This window comes from Gracilinanus agilis, chromosome 1 (genome assembly GCF_016433145.1).
Source record: "Gracilinanus agilis isolate LMUSP501 chromosome 1, AgileGrace, whole genome shotgun sequence".
Classification (NCBI taxonomy): domain Eukaryota; kingdom Metazoa; phylum Chordata; class Mammalia; order Didelphimorphia; family Didelphidae; genus Gracilinanus; species Gracilinanus agilis.
In genome coordinates, this window is record NC_058130.1 from 265,601,582 (window position 1) to 265,613,152 (window position 11,571).

Sequence of the window (11,571 nt, forward strand, 5' to 3'; positions counted from 1 at the left end):
GGAACCTATCAAAAATCCCTCCCTTGAGGAGCCCCTTGTTCCCTCTAAGCCCAGACCACGCCTTTATCCAGTCCTAGACAGGGACCCTCCTCAAGATAGCACTCTTAATCTGGCTTATCAAGGGGAACTAGAGGAGGAGACAGCCCGCTACCATAACAATGGCCCTCTGAGGAATAGACCTCCTCCCTACAACCCCCCATCCCCCACCATCCAACTTGTCCTCCCACATGATTCCTCTGACTCCGAGCAGGAGGAAGAGGGGGAGGAGGAAAGCGGATCCCGTGGAAATTCCAGGGCTACATATACTTCAGGCCTCCCTCACCATCATCGGCCAATTTATAAAAAATTAAAAATTAAGCACATTAAAGACCTGCATTCGGCAGTCAAAAATTATGGCCTGAATGCCCCTTTTACACTCTCCATCCTAGAAGGGCTTGGAGGAGAGGGACACATGCTCCCCTCAGAATGGACCAAAGTTGTGCAACCTGTCCTATCCCGAGGGCAATTTCTAATCTGGAAGGCAGAGTTCTTAGAAAGGGCAGAACATCAAGCTAGGCTCAACTTAAAAAATGCCCAGACAGCTAATTGGACGACCGACAAGATTGTTGGCCTTGACCACTTTGCATTAGAAAACCAACAGATGAGGCTGCCTCCTGGCTTACTCATGCAAACGGCGCACGCCGCTATGGCTGCATGGCGGGCAGTTCCTGCCACTGGCTCTGTTATAGCACCTCTCTCAAAAATCCTTCAGGGACCCAATGAGCCCTACGCGCAGTTTGTTGCAAAACTCCTTGAAACTGCTGAGAGAGTCTTAGGTCAGGATGGGTCAGACAACCCAGTGGTTAGACATTTAGCGATTGAAAACGCTAACTCTGCCTGTAAGGCAGCCTTAAAGGGGCAAGCTAGAGATCTTGATCTAAATGGGATGGTACGCCTATGCAGTGATATTGATGCCTATGACCACAAACTAAACAAGTCCATCTCCTTAGCCATCGGGGCAGCCATTCAGGCCTCTCGCCCCACCACCCCCCGAAATTGCTTTAAATGCGGGCAACCTGGCCATTTCGCCCGTGAATGTCCCTCTAACCAGACTCCCACCCCCCTTCAGGCTCTAGCCCAAAGACCACCTCCCAGCGTTTGCCCTAAATGTCGAAAGGGTCGGCACTGGGCTCGAGATTGCCGAGCCAAACCTCAGAACTTTTCCCCAATGTCGGGAAACGGGATGCGGGGCTCCCACGGGAGCCCCTGCCCAGTTACCTTACTCGAGCCACAGCCGGCAGCGCAGGCCTGGACCTCTGTGCCGCCTCCACCCGAATATTGACCCCTGAAGAAGGCCCAGTAGTCCTCCCCACCGGCAAATTCGGACCACCGCCTCCTGGCATGTTTTTCTTGGTCATCGGCAGGGCGCTCACTACCTTACAAGGTGTAGTTGTGCATCCCACCCTTGTTGATAACGACTACACAGGGGAGATAAAACTTATCATAGGATCTCCACACGGTCAGGTTACCATTCCTGCTGGTAAACGCTTAGCTCAGGCCCTCCCCCTCCCCATGATAGGCGATTTTCCTGCCGCAGCCCAAAAACGAGGTCCTTCCTCACCCGGCTCTTCCAACATTTATTGGGTACAACAACTTACTGAGTCCCGACCCACTCTGCAATTAAAGATCGAAGGAAAAACCTTCACAGGGCTGCTGGACACAGGGGCAGACTCTACTGTCATCTCCCAGGCTCATTGGCCCCGAGCCTGGCCCCTTCAACCCTCAGCCACCCACCTGTCAGGAATAGGTCAGATCCAAGATACCCTCCAAAGTACTAAGCTCCTCCATTGGCAAGATACTGAGGGCAATAGTGGCACTACCCGTCCCTATGTAGTCGTGGGACTCCCCGTTAATCTCTGGGGCAGGGATATTCTGGCCCAGATGTGGCTCCTTATGGTTAGCCCCAGTGATACTGTCACCACCATGATGCTGAAATCTGGGTACCTCCCAGGCAAAGGCCTTGGCAAGAACGAACAAGGCATCTTACACCCAATATTCCCCCCAGCCCAAAACGATAAAGGAGGACTTGGGTCAAAAAATTTTTTATAAAGGTCACTGATCCCCCTGCAATCCAGGCAGATAAGATCACCTGGAAGTCCGATTCTCCTGTCTGGATTGACCAGTGGCCTCTAACATCTGAGAAGGTTCAAGCTGCCCTAATGCTAGTGCAGGAGCAACTCTCTCTTGGACACCTTGAACCTTCCACTTCCCCATGGAATATACCTATTTTTGTTATTAAAAAGAAATTGGGGAAATGGAGACTTCTACAGGACCTACGTGAGGTCAATAAGACCATGCTACCCATGGGGGCTTTACAGCCAGGCCTTCCATCCCCGACTGCTATCATTTTCCATTCCCATAGTCAATTCCCCATCCCCCTCATTGACACAGCTCCAAGCTTTAGCATTGCCCCAGATAAAATTCAAACTCAAAGCCCAAGAAACTCTTTATCCCTTAAGTGGCAATCAGACTTTGCTTCTTGCTCCCGCCCTCTTTGTTCTCAATTTCCTCACGCTGGATGCCGAAGGGCGTTCCGCTGCTGATCGCCACTGGAATCCGCATACTTCATCTAATCTGGCCACAGTCCTTTGGCGTGACCCCGTCACGGGCCTCTGGTGTGGCCCCGACCCTGTCATTATCTGGGGAAAGGGCTCCGCCTGTATTTTTGATAAAGCGGCTAATAATGCCCGTTGGATTCCATCTAGACTGATTAAACCTTTCACCCCAGATACTAACCCTCCTAAGCCAGGGAGAAGTCTTTTTCTTCTTCCTTTTACAGAACCACAACCCTGATAACATCACAGATGGGACCTCAGATCCTGAACTTGTTTTCTCTGGCAGTTTACATCATCTACTCCACCTTCCTTCCGGTCACCACTTCCAGTCCTCATCTCCTGGTCCAACAACGATGGGAGATCATCAGTCCAGTTAATCAAGCCATCATTACCTCAGTTTCTTCTTCGCAATGGCCCCAATGGACGTGGTTTCCTTCCATTCCGGTTGATCTTTGTACCCTAGGCGCCCCCCAGATGTCCTCAACCCACTACTGCGCCCCCACCCTCCCTGGCATGCCTAGCCTCCCGGATTACTGGACTCAATACACTCAGTTTCTTCTATATGGCTGCCCTGGCTTTGATCAGCCACCACACTGTGGGGACCAGACAGACGGATTTTGTGCAGCCTGGGGATGTGAAACAATTGGCACTGGATATTGGATCCAGGTGAACCAGGACTTGATATCAATAACCCGCAATCTATCCCGTCCATCTGTGTGCACCCCCAGTCCTCCTAATTGTAATCCCCTCATTATCACATTTACCAACGCAGGGAAACGAAGTGTTAAATGGACAGATGGCTTGACTTGGGGTTTACGACTCTATAAGAAGGGCGGTTTTGATGATGTTCTCCTTTTCACCCTCCGCCTCCGTGTGCAGCCCCTCATTGTTTCTGTTGGTCCTAACATCATCCTCTCGGATCAACGACGCCCCTTTTCCCCTAACCCCCAGCCATTACCGGCTCCCACGCCTCTCCCCATCCCATCAGTTCCCCTTTTTTCCCCTTCATCTCCGAATCCCTCCTCCCAGTTACAGCCCCAGTCACAGCAAGGGTCCCTAAATATTCCCGGTACAGCAGACAGATTTTTATCTCTAGTATCAGGTGCCTATTCTGCCCTGAATGCCTCCAGGCCAGATTTGACGATTAAGTGCTGGCTCTGTCTGAGTCCACAACCCCCTTACTATGAAGGTATTGCCTATATGGCAGAACCCAATGAAACAGTTCTAGCTTCCCCGCGCTGCGCCGCCTTTCCTCGCCGTCTCACCCTTGCTGAAGTCTCTGGCCGTGGCCTTTGTTTAGGCACCATTCCCCGATCTCATGCCCACTTATGTAACTCCACCCTTGACCTCCCCCCTTCCCCTTCCTTTTTGGAAGCCCCGAATAATGGCTTTTGGGCTTGCAATACTGGCCTCACCCCTTGTATATCTCTTCTAGTTTTCAATACCTCCTTTGAATTCTGTGTTCTTGTCCAGCTATGGCCACGTATCTCTTTCCACAGGGACGACAGTGTGGCCTCCCTCCTCTCCCCCTCTCCTAGAACACGTAGGGAACCCTTTACTACTTTAGCTATCCTGTTAGGACTCGGCGGTCTTGCTGCAGGCATTGGCACTGGCACTACTGCCCTTCTCCAGACCCAACACTTGGCCGCTCTTCAGATGGCCATGACAACCGATTTAGAAGCCCTCGAAAAGTCTGTCATGGCCCTGGAACAATCACTCACTTCTCTGTCAGAGGTAGTCTTACAGAATAGGCGCGGTCTTGATCTCCTTTTTTTAAAAGAGGGGGGATTATGCGCAGCCCTCAAAGAGGAATGTTGTTTTTACGCTGACCATACTGGCGTAGTAAGGGAATCTATGGCAAAGTTGTGTGAACGGCTAGCCCAGAGGAAAAGGGAAGCCGAGGCACAGGAAGGATGGTTTAATACCCTTCTCAGAGGTTCTCCTTGGCTCTCCACTTTAATTCCCACTATTATTACACCTCTCTTTATATTTTTATTGATCTTAACCTTTGGCCCTTGGGCCTTCCAACGTCTAACGAAATTCATCAAAACTAATGTTAACTCAGTCCTTGATAAGTTCCTTATGGTTCAATACCATCGTATTGAGATGATGGATACAGAACAACCTGGCAGCACTCGTTTGCAGTTTTCCAGCAGGGCGGTAACCCAATGACGGGAGTAGCACAGGTCCTCAACCCTTGATGGTTGAGTAACTCCCCCTGTGTAGCCTAAGACAGGGGCTGTCGCTGCCAATCTCACTTATGGATTGACCAGGGAACACAAGGTGTCTTAGGAAAGACTTCTGGTGTTAAGACAGACTTGGATTGAACAACGACCAAAGGTTAATAAACTTATCCCTTACACCTTTCTATTTAAAAAAGAAAGGGGGAATTGTTAGGGACCAAGACTTTAAGATAAGATAGTCACTCTTCTAAGAATAGATATCATTCACTCTTCTAAGATAAGATATTGATCATAGGCCCAGCCCTGCTTGGAGACAGTAAGACGCCACCAGAGATTTTCTATGCTCCCTTTCCGCGTTCCTTTCCCCCTTAGTATCTGCCGACTCCCTTCTTCCCTCAGCCTATATAGTCTTGTCATAGATCTGCAATAAACGAGCCTTGCATCCATCAAAAAGATTCTGTGTCTTGCACGCGAGGTCTCCCCTCTTCTTCCCCTATGGGTTCTTAGGTTGCCGTTTCCCCGGACCCCTCGGTTGTGTCCGGCTGGACCCGGACAATACTTTATGCCCCTACTTTCCCCCCGCTCTCCCCCCACCCATGGCCAACGCACATTTCCACTGGTTGTAACATGTGTCCTTGTTCAGGGTCTATTTCCCATTCATGTCCGCCTCAGCCCATGCATTCAAGCAATCGTTTATCTTATATGTTTCCTCTCCTGCAGTCCTTCCTCTGAATGTGGGTAGCATCTTTACCATAAATACCTCAGAGCTGTTTTGTGTCATTGCAGTGCTGCTGGTACAGGAGCCCATTACATTTGATTTTACCATAGTATATCAGTCTCTGTGTACAATGTTCTTCTGGCTCTACTCCTTTCACACTGCATCACTTCCTGGAGGTCTCTCCAATTTGCATGGAATTCCTCCAGTTTATTATTCCTTTTAGCACAATAGTATTCCATCACCAGCATATACCACAATTTGTTCAGCCATTCCCCAATTGAAGGACATCCCCTCATTTTCCAGTTTTTTGCCACTACAAAAAGCGCAGCTATAAATATTTTCGTACAAGTCTGTTTATCTATGATCTCTTTGGGGTACAAACACAACAATGGTAAGGCTGGATCAAAGGGCAGGCAGTCTTTTATAGCCCTTTGGGCATAGTTCCAAATTGCCAGAAAGAATGGTTGCATCAAGTTCACAACTCCACCAGCAATGCATCAATGTCTGGATTTTGCCACATCCCCTCCAACATTCATTACTCTCCCCTTCTTTCATTTTAGCCAATCTGCTAGGTGTGAGCTGATACCTCAGAGTGGTTTTGATTTGCATTTCTCTAATTATTAGAGATTTAGAACACTTTCTCATGTGCTTTTTGATACTTTTGATTTCTTTATCTGAAAATTGCCTATTCATGTCTCTTGCCCATTTATCAATTGGGGAATGGCTTGATTTTTTATACAATTGCTTTAACTCCTTGTATATTTGAGTGATTAGACCCCTGTCAGAGTTTTTCGTTATAAAGATTTTTTCCCAATTTGTTGTTTCCCTTCTGATTTTGACTACATTGTTTTTTTTTGTACAAAAGCTTTTTAGCTTAATATAATCAAAACCATTTAATTTACATTTTGTAATTTTCTCTAACTCTTGCTTGGTTTTAAAATCTTTCCTTTCCCACAGATCTGACAAGTATACTATTCTATGTTCACTTAACTTATTTATGGTTTCCCTCTTTATATTCAAGTCATTCACCCATTCTGAATTTATCTTGGTGTAGGGTGTGAGATGTTGATCTAAACCTAATCTCTCCCATATTGTTTTCCAAATTTCCCAGCAGTTTTTGTCAAATAGTGGATTCATGTCCCAAAAGTTGGGCTCTTTGGGCTTATCATACAGTGTCTTGCTGACGTCATTAACCCCGAGTCTATTCCACTGATCCTCCCTTCTATCTCTTAGCCAGTACCATATTGTTTTGATGACCACTGCTTTATAGTATAGTTTAATATCTGGTACTGCTAGGCCCCCTTCCTTCACAATTTTTTTCATTATTTCCTTTGATATTCTTGATCTTTTGTTATTCCAAATGAAATTTGTTATAGTTTTTCCTAATTCAGTAAAGAAGTTTTTTGGTAATTTGATAGTTATGGCACTAAATAGGTAAATTAATTTGGGTAGGATGTTCATTTTTATTATGTTAGCTCGAACTACCCATGAACAGTTAATGGCTTTCCAATTTTTGAGGTCCAGTTTTATTTGTTTGGAAAGTGTTTTGTAGTTGTTTTCGTATAATAGCTGTGTTTGTTTTGTTAGATTGATTCCCAAGTATTTTATATTGTCTAGGGTGATTTTAAATGGTGTTTCTCTTTCTACTTCTTGCTGTTCTAATGTGTTGGAAATGTATAGAAATGCTGATGATTTATGTGCATTTATTTTGTATCCTGCCACTTTGCTAAAGTTGTTGATTATTTCTACCAGCCTCTTAGTTGATTCTATAGGATTTTTTAAGTAGACCATCATATCATCTGCAAAGAGTGATAGCTTTGTCTCCTCATTGCCTATTTTGATACCTTCAATTTCTTTTTCTTCTCTAATTGCTACTGCTAGTGTTTCTAGTAATATGTTGAATAATAGAGGTGATAATGGGCATCCTTGTTTCACTCCTGATCTTACTGGGAAGGCTTCTAATTTATTCTCATTGCATATAATGCTTGTTGATGGTTTTAGGAATATATTGTTTATTATTTTTAGGAAGGGTCCTTCTATTCCTATACTTTTCAATGTTTTCAATAGGAATGGATGCTGTATTTTGTCAAAGGCTTTTTCAGCATCTATTGAGATAATCATGTGGTTTTTGTTTGTTAGACTGTTGATATGCTCAATTATGTGGATGGTTTTCCTAATGTTGAACCATCCTTGCATTCCTGGTATAAATCCCACCTGATCATGGTGGATGACCTTCTTAATTACTTGCTGGAGTCTCTTTGCTAATATTCTATTTAAGATTTTTGCATCTTTGTTCATTAGGGAGATTGGTCTATAGTTTTCTTTCTCTCTTTTTGGTCTACCTGGCTTTGGAATCAGTACCATATTTGTGTCATAAAAGGAATTTAGTAGGACTCCTTCTTTGCTTATCATATCAAATAATTTGTATAGTATTGGGATTAGTTGCTCTTTGAATGTCTGATAGAATTCACTTGTGAATCCATCAGGTCCTGGTGATTTTTTCTAAGGGAGTTCTTTAATGGCTTGTTCAATTTCTTTTTCTGATATGGGATTATTTAGGTATTCTATTTCTTCTGCTGTTAATCTAGGCAATTTATATTTTTGTAAATATTCATCCATATCTCCTAAATTGTTATATTTGTTTCCATATAATTGGGTGATTTAGTTCTTAATGATTGCCTTAATTTCCCCTTCATTAGAGGTGAGGTCTCCCTTTTTACCTTTGATACTGTCAATTTGGTTTTCTTCTTTCCTTTTTTTATTAGATTGACCAGTACCATGTCTATTTTATCTGTTTTTTCAAAATACCAGCTTCTAGTATTATTTATTAATTCAATAGTTCTTTTACTTTAGATTTTATTAATTTCTCCTTTGATTTTTAGTATATCTAAATTAGTTTTCATCTGGGGATTTTTAATTTGCTCGCTTTCTATGAATTATTCTTCTGATCACTATAATAGTGAATACTATAATATTGAATAGAGTTCACTACAGAGAATTATACATAGCATTTCTCCACATAGGAGTACAGATAATTAGATCTTACTGAGGCCCTTAAAAAGGCAAATTTAAAAATTATAAGTTTTCTTTCTTTCCCCTCTGTTTCTTATTTACCTTTTCATGTTTCTCTTGATTTTTGTGGTTGGATATCAAACTTCCCATTTAGCCCTGGTCTTTTCTGTGCAAATACCTGGAATTCTTCAATTTTGTTGAATGCCCATACTTTCTCCTGGAAATATATAGTCAATTTTGATGGGTAGTTGATCCGTGGTTGCAGGCCCAGTTCTCTTGCCTTTCTGAATATCATATTCCAAGCCTTGCGGTCTTTTAGTGTGGAGGCTGCCAGATTCTGTGTGATCCTGATTGGTGCTCCTTGATATCTGAATTGTCTCTTTCTGGCTTCTTGTAAGTTTTTTACTTTTACTTGGAAGCTCTTGAATTTGGCTATTATATTCCTGGGCATTGTCTTTTCTGGGTCTTGTGTAGAGGGTGATCTATGGATCCTTTCAATGTCTATGTTGCCCTCTTGTTGTAGAACTTCAGGGCAATTTTGCTGAATAATTTCTTTTAGGATGGAGTCCAAATTTCTATTAATTTCTGCTTTTTCAGGGAGACCAATGATTTTCAAATTGTCTCTTCAAGACCGGTGTTATTGGTCTGTCACTTTTTCATTGAGATATTTCATGTTTCCTTCTATTTTTTCAGTCTTTTGACTTTGTTTTATTTGTTCTTGTTGTCTTGAGAGATCATTAGCTTCTAATTGCTCAATTCTAGCCTTTAGGGACTGGTTTTCCTTTTCAATCTGGTAATATCTGGTCTTCAGTTGACTTGCCTCACTTTCCAATTGTGAAATTCTGCCTTTTAAACTGTTATTTTCTTGCCTGATTTCCTTTTGAGCTATTTACCATTTCTCTTGCCAAATCTTTTCCAACTTTCTTGTCATCTCAGATTTGAACTCTTCAAGATCTTGTGACCAGTTTTCATTATTTTGGGAGGGTCCAGATGTGATTGCTTGTTTGTTCTCCTCTTCTGTTTGCTCGGTTGTCTGGATTTCCTCTGTGTAAAAGTTGTCGATTGTTAAAGATTTCTTCTTCTTGTTGTTAATCTTTCTCTTCTGGGCTTCCTGATTCTGGGTTGCCATTGTTAGCTCAGCCCATTCTCAGCTTTATCCTCATGCTCAGGGTCTGTCTGTGCTCTTTCGGTTCCTGAAGTCTCAGGTCTGGTTGTTTTCAAGGTTAAGCCCCCTGGTTCACCCCCTTGCTTGGTCCTCTGCTGGAGGTTCCTTTACAAGTTTCAGGGAGCTGCTTCCACAGTCCTATACCCATCTGCACTGGTTCCCCACTCAGGGTTTCTTAGCCTTCACTTACATCTGTGTCTGCCTCCTCACACGCCTGTGCTCTGTTTCCACGCTCAAAGTCTGTGTGCGTTCTTTAGCCTTTTGGTGTCCTAAGTCTTGCTGCTCTCATGAACAGGCCCTGGAACTTCCAATGACTCAATGGGTGCCCCAAACTTGCTCTATTATTTTTGAGCTGGCTTTGGCATTGTAGGTGGTGTGTGTGTGTGTGGGGGGGGGGTTGCTCAGCCCGCGATTTAGTGAGAGCTGTTTCACCCCTTTATAGCAAGGAAATGCCCCGATTCCACGTACCTTCCATACTGTGCCCTGTTGTGTGGTCCCTCCGTTTGTCTGGATTTGTTTTTATGTCCCCTTGAGGAGTCCTGTATGTTTCAGTTAGGAGACTCTGCCGCCATCTTAAACCGGAAGTCCCATTTCTATGTTCTTTTGACTGATTATATCTTCTTGGCTTGGTTGATGAGACCTTTCAGCCCACATCAGAGAGGGTAACCATTTATGGAATAGTCCTCTAGTTGTTTAAATATGACCCAATGAGATAGTGGTGTTGAGTAAGTGTCATATGGGTATCAGAAAGTTATTAGCTCTATCAGCAATACAATGATCCAGGACAATTCTGAGGGACTTAAGACAAAGAATGCTATCCACCTCCAGAGAAAGAAATGTTGGAGTAGAAATGCAGATGAAAACATAGTATTTATTACTTGTTTATTTGGGTATATGACTTTGGGTTTTGTTTTGTTTTGTTTTGTTTTTACTTTTATATTTTGGAATTTTTATTTAATTAATTATTTTTGAACATTTTCCCATGGTTACAGGATTCATGTTATATCCCTCTCTTACCCCTTCCCTCTCCCCCTCCCATGGCTGATGCAGAATTCCACTGGATTTTACATGTGCCATTGATCAAGACTTATTTCCATAATATTGATATTTGCACTAGGGTGATTGTTTCAGAGTCTGTATCCCCAGTCATATCCCCATCGACCCACATGCTGAAGCATTTGTTTTTCTTCTGTGTTTCTACTTCCACATTTCTTCCTCTGGACAGTTCTTCCTCTGGATGTGAATAATGTTCTTTCTCATAAGTCCCTCAGAGTTGTCCTGGGTCATTGCTTTGCTGCTAGTAGAGAAGTTCATTATATTCTATTGTAACACAATGTATCAGTCCCTGTGTATAATGTTCTCCTGGTTCTGTTCTTTTCACTATGCATCAATTCCTGGAGGTCATTTCAGTTCACATGGAATTCCTCCAGTTCATTATTCCTTTGAGCATAATAGTATCCCATCACCAACAGATACCACAATTTGTTCAGCCATTCCCCAATTGAATACAATTGTTTTCCAGTTTTTTGCCACCACAAAGAGTGTGGCTATAAATATTTTTGTACAAGTTTTTTTCCCTATGATCTCTTTGGCGTATAAACCCAGCAGTAGTATGGCTGGATCAAAGGGCAGGTATCTTTTAGAACCCTTTAGGCATAAATTGCCATCCAGAATGGTTGGATCAGTTCACAACTCCACCAGCAATGCATTAATGTTCCAATTTTGCTACATCCCCTCCAACATCAATCACTTTTTTTTACTGTCATGTTAGCCAATCTGCTAGGTGTGAGGTGGTACCTCAGAGTTGTTTTGATTTGCATTTCTTTAATTATTAGAGATTTAGAACGCTTTTTCATGTGCTTGTTGATAGTTTTGATTTCTTTTTTTTTTTAGACATTT